Raw genomic sequence first — 6,083 nt, 5'->3', positions numbered from 1 at the left:
GGTTGGAGATCCCTGCACTAAAGCAAACTGGTTCTGTGGCTGTCTATTACCAGACTGAAAATGTAAATGCTGAAGTCTATGCTTCATTCACCTGCTTTCCCCAGGCCATCATATACGATATGTGTATAATTAACTACATGTAGGCTGGCTGGTACTGCTTTAGCCTCACCTCCTTCCCCACCCCAGAAAACCCCTGAAGAAATGCATCAATTAAAAGAGATGCAAACTTCTACAAATATATGGAATAAAATAGAATAGAATAGAATGCTTGTGGGCATGTTTCAGGTAACCTACCCATCCACTCTCCATTTCAGTTTCAGCCTCACACTAGCTTTGCAATAGAACAGAATAGAATAGAATAGAATAGAATAGAATAGAATAGAATAGAATAGAATAGAATAGAATAGAATAGAATAGAATAGAATAGAATAACAGAGTTGGAAGGGACCTTGGAGGTCTTCTAGTCCAACCTCCTGCTTAGGCAGGAAACCCTACACCACGTCAGATAAATGGTTATCCAACATTTTCTTAAAAACTTCCAGTGTTGGAGCATTCACAACTTCTGGAGGCAAGTTGTTCCACTGATTAATTGTTCTAACTGTCAGGAAATTTCTTCTTAGTTCTAGGTTGCTTCTCTCCTTGATTAGTTCATTGCTTCTTGTTCTACCCTCAGGTGCTTTGGAGAATAGCTTGACTCCCTCTTCTTTGTGGCAGCCCCTGAGATATTGGAACACTGCTATCATGTCTCCCCTAGTCCTTCTTTTCATTAAACTAGACATACCCAGTTCCTGCAACCGTTCTTCATATGTTTTAGCCTCCAGTCCCCTAATCCTCTTTGTTGCTCTTCTCTGCACTCTTTCTAGAGTCTCAGCATCTTTTGTACATCATGGTGATCAAAACATTTATGCAGACAAAGAGCAGAGCATCATCAATATTGCTTACATCCTCTCTTTTGTCTGATAACTCAAATAGATTCCCATGGCCATTTCTCTTCTGTTCATCACTAACACAACCGTCCTGTGAGATAAGCTGAGCTCAGAATCACCCCAAATCACCAAGTGAGCTTCATGAGCCTTCTGGATCCAAATCCAATTTCTGCACTACAGGTAGTCCTCAACTTACAACATTTCATTTAATGACCGTTCAAGCTGAAAAAAGTGACTTATGACTCTTTCTCTCATTTATGACCGTTGCGACAGCCCCATGGTCACATGACCAAAACTCAGACACTTGGCAACTGACTCACATTTATGACCGTTGCAGTGTCCCGGGGTCATGTGATCCCCCTTTTGCAACCTTCTGACAAGCAACGTCAATGGGAAAGCCAGATTCATTTAACAACCCGTGTTACTCATTGAACAGCTGCAGCGATTCACTTAGCAACAGTGGCAAGAAAGGTTGTAAAATGGGGCAAAATTCACTTAATAAATGTCGCGCTTAGCAACAAAAATTTTGGGCTCAGTTGTGATCCTAAGTCGAGGACTGCCTGTACTGATTTCTACGCCATAATTCTTTCCCCTCCATAATGCAATAAGACATACAAGATGTCATCAGCCCTGGTCTCTTCCTTCCCAAATGTTTAGTATGGATTAGTCATGTCATACATGCAATAACTCCTTCCATGCAGCAAAAAAAAAAAAACTTTTTAAAGAGCGATTTTCATAATAATATTTCCTAAATTCATGGATTCTGAGGAGCAACAAAATATTTAATGTCCCTCCAACTTTCCCCAAATGACAGGGAACATTTTGTCCCTGCCTTACAACTGGAAGCAAATATTTATACTCCAGAAAACAAACCATGTATTATTCACTTCCAGGAAGAAATGTATATATACATGTATGTCCTCATGTATGTATGTGTGACTTTGGCTTATGTACCACTCCATTTCCAAAAACTGAGTCAAAATTTCTTTCTTTTTTTTTTAATTAAAGTTTTATTAAATATTCAGTTTAAAAACATTAGGCATGGTGCAACTAGTCTGGTACATACTTTTCTAACACTTTTTCTTTTGTGTGGCTTACAATATAACATCATGCTTATTCCGTATATACTTTTTTTGTACATTCAATCATCCTCCAATTACATACATATTCCCTTCATATCTGTTCGAATCCTATCTACTCCTTTCTACTATTTCTTGTAATATTTTATTTATTTTTTCCCTCTACTAACTGAGTCAAAATTTCATGGCTTCTCAAAAATATTAATAAGAGGTTATCCAAATATCTGAGTGTTCTAGAGTCAAGAGACCATCAATCAAGCAGCACAGAGACCATCAATCAAGCAGCATAGAGCCAAGAGTCCCTATAGATGGCATTTCCTCAGATTTGGGGCTCACAACAAGGGAATATGGAGATTAGTCAGCTATCTAGAATCTTTGACCTCTAAGATATGTGGTAGAATAGGACTTGAAGGTGAGAATTCACTGGTAGAATTTTTTCCTCCTGTGGAACTGGAAGAAGTAAGATAAACATTCTCAACTTTGGTATTTATGAAGTTGCTGAAAACTTGATTATTTAGTATTTAGCCTTCTGGTATTGAGATGCTGTTGTTGTATATACTTGGATAAGGGTTGTGTGCTATTATTATGAATTTGAATTGTGGTATTTGTGTTGGTATTTTTCTATGGATTGTTACTGCTTTGCACACTGTTTAGATTTGCTTTGATGAGAGCAGCATAAAAGTATTTGCAAATAATCAAATATCAGACAAACATCAGCAATTGACCCTCCATGTGTAGCTATCGTCTACATGTCCCTTTTACATCTTTCTTCTGTAGGATGGAGATTAAACATGTGCACCTGATTGCCAGATTGATGCAATGATGTTAGTTATAAGTATTGTATGGATAGGATAGGATAGGACAGGACAGGACAGGACAGAACAGAACAGAACAGAACAGAATAGGACAGAATAAGTGTGATTGGACAGACAAAAGGCATTTGTCTCCAGTGCATAAGTTCTCAGTGTGCATATAAGCAACAAGGGATAAATCATGATCCTAATCGTAAGCCAATCATCATAAATCATAAAATATAACTGTCAAGACTGTATTGTTTTGCTTTCAAACCCTAATGGTTTTCAACTTGCCAATGAACTGGGGGGAGGGAAGGGAGAAATGGAATGCAGAGAATGTACGTGGAGATCATGAGAGCGAGGAAACCATCAAGGTCACCACTGCAGGTGCTTGAGAAAGAACTGTTCCCATAACAAGAGGACGTCTCATAATTGAACAATGTGATCACCCAGGGGTGGGGAGAGGAGGAAACTATTGTTTAACTAGGCAAGCATCTGCACAGGAAAATGAGAGCTGGTTTTGTTTCTCCAATACCAATATAGTGTAGTGTTTATAGTGTAAAGTTTTACTTTTGGGAATTAAAAACTCCTGAGTAAGTTTCCTTGTTTTGGGTTTGCAAGTTGGACAGGTGACAACAACACTCAGTGATAGTCATAAGATACTAAATAAAAGCAATTCCAAAGGTTCCAAAGACTTGTTGTGACTTATGATGATGCTGCATTTCTTATCATCTAATTGCCTACTTCTTTTTCTTCCTGGTGTATTCCTGCAAGTGCAGGGTCTGCTTTTGGATCATTGAGTGCCACTTTGCACAGTCAGCTGCATCTCCAAGGCAAAGGCCCACGGCTTGCATATCGTAGTTGATGGTGTCTTGCCATCTCTGTTTTGGGTACCCACAAGGTTGCCGGCCATTGACTTCTAGTTGGTAGGCAGTCTTGGCAATGGTGGAAGGTGCTGCTCTCAGAACATGTCCATACCAGCAGAGTCATCTTTCTCTCATCTTCTCTATAATTGGTGCCATACCAAAATGTCAAGTGGTGTCATTTGTGATGCGGTCAAGAAAGGAGATGCCTGATATGCAACAGAGCATTGCATTTCCATGGCATGGAGATAGTTTTCAGTCCCTGTTGTTGCTGCCCAGCATTCAGTGCCATACAGTGCAAATGGGCGGATGGCTCTCTTGTAAATCTTAGATTTAAGATGGGTTAGCATTCATCTGTCACATAACACCCCAGTAATTTCTCACCAATGCATCCAGACTGCATTCACCCTTGCTCGCACCTCACCATTGATGTCACCATTGCCTTGGAGGTGGGATCCCAGATACCAAAAAATGTTCAGGTTTTTTCCATTGATTTGAGGCGTTCTAGGAGTGGTGACAGCCTCTAAGTACTCAGTTTTCTTGATGTTGAGGCGGAGTCCAAAATGGTTGAGGCGATCATTCCATGTTTGAACTTGCTGCTGTAGTTTGCCTCTGGTGGTGGAAGCAAGCATAATATCATTAGCATAGAGCATAGTCCAGGACGTGTTCTGCTGCAGGTCATGCGTGATGGTATCCATGTCCAGTATAAACAAAAGTGGTGACAGTGCAAAGCCTTGGTATACCCCAAATGTCACTAGGAATCTATTGGAGAGGCCATCTGGGTATCGTATTTCCCTGCTGGTGTTCTTATATAGCATCTAATTGCCCACTAACATGGCTAAAAAACAGACTGATTATATTTATTCAAGTCTTACATAAAATCATCTCTGTCAATTATAATTTAAAATATAACCATTCTAGTTATAACTTCCATTATCTTCAGTGATTTTGCATGAAAGTCTTTTGACTCTAAGGAGATTGGATTCAAATCAGGCTCATAGTTCTTCTATCTTATATGAATGCAAATGCTAGCCAGAGAGTGGATGTTTGCCCTCATGGGTTATCTTGGAATTGTCATATTTGGCAGCCTTTACAAGTTGTATGGAGTCCAAATATTTTGGAAAATATGAAATACCATATATTAACTACTAGGTAGTTTGAGCTTTATAGTCACGCTAAATTAGCACCATGGGAATTCCAAAATCGAAAAAGCAAAGCAATACTTTTAAAGAGAACTTGGGCAGAATGTGGATACATATTTTAGATAAATTGATAGGAGATGATGATGACTTTGTGATTTAAAGACTTGTGATGATCTTCAGTTAAAACATCTTTCTGTTTATGTGTATGAATCATCAGCCCATATCTCTAACATCAATACAATTGAACGTGTCCAGAAATATTTTACAAGAAGAGTTCTCCACTCCTCTGAATACAACAAAATACCTTATGCCAGCAGACTTGAAATCCTGGTTTAGAAAACTTAGAACTCCGCCACCTTCGACAGGACCTGTGTTTAACTCATAGAATTATCTATTGCAATGTCCTTCCTGTTGCAGATTACTTCAGCTTCAATCACAACAATACAAGAGCAAACAATAGATTTAAACTTAATGTTAACTGCTTCAATCTTGATTGCAGAAAATATGACTTCTGTAACAGAGTTGTTAATACTTGGAATAGACTACCTGACTCTGTGGTCTCTACTCAAAATCCCCAAATCTTTAACCAAAAACTGTCTACTATTGACCTCACCCCATTCCTAAGAGGTCTATAAGGGGTGTGCATAAGAGCACAAAAGTGCCTAGCATTCCTGTCCTATTGTTTCCTTTCATTATATCCAATTTATATAGTTATTGCATGCTTATACTCATATATATGCTTATATGTTATATAGTTGCTTCATGCTTATGCTTATGTATGCTGTTATGACAAATAAATAAAAATAAATAAGTAAATAAATGTTTCAGTTTCCTCCCTAGTATTAAAAGATATTAAAAGAAACAATAATCAGGAATTAAAAGGTACTCACCTGATAGCTCTACATTCCTGATCTATATTTTCAGTTCATTAAAAATGCATTCTTTCATATTTTTTTTCTACTATCAATCCCAGCAAGTAGACCAAGTATACAGGAAGGCTAAAACTATTGGTGTTGAGATTGGAGATAATAATAGAATCTGGCAAATTTGATTGTGCTGTACCTCCTCTTTCTTATTATACTTCAGAGAATTAGAGAGGTATCTGTCTTGAGTCGCTTCTAAATTTTGTCTCACTGCTCCGGACTTAAAAATGTTTCAATCCTTCTTACTTAAGTAATCTCTTCTTGTTGTGGCATATCTGTCATCAGATGTCGGCTATCATGTTGGTGATTCTATTTTCATCAACAGCTGCACGAAAAAGTGCTGCTCAGTTTTGTCC

The 6,083-nt window shown here is 38.2% G+C and overlaps 1 pseudogene; it reads right to left on the bottom strand.

Annotated features, from left to right (window-relative positions):
- Positions 1-3,148: 3,148 nt before the first annotated feature.
- On the bottom strand, positions 3,149-4,411 carry LOC131196702 (uncharacterized; annotated as a pseudogene).
- Positions 4,412-6,083: the final 1,672 nt, after the last annotated feature.

The sequence above is a fragment of the Ahaetulla prasina genome, chromosome 1 (assembly GCF_028640845.1).
Source record: "Ahaetulla prasina isolate Xishuangbanna chromosome 1, ASM2864084v1, whole genome shotgun sequence".
In the NCBI taxonomy this organism is placed as follows: Eukaryota; Metazoa; Chordata; class Lepidosauria; order Squamata; family Colubridae; genus Ahaetulla; species Ahaetulla prasina.
This window is presented reverse-complemented; position numbering and strand designations above follow the sequence as displayed.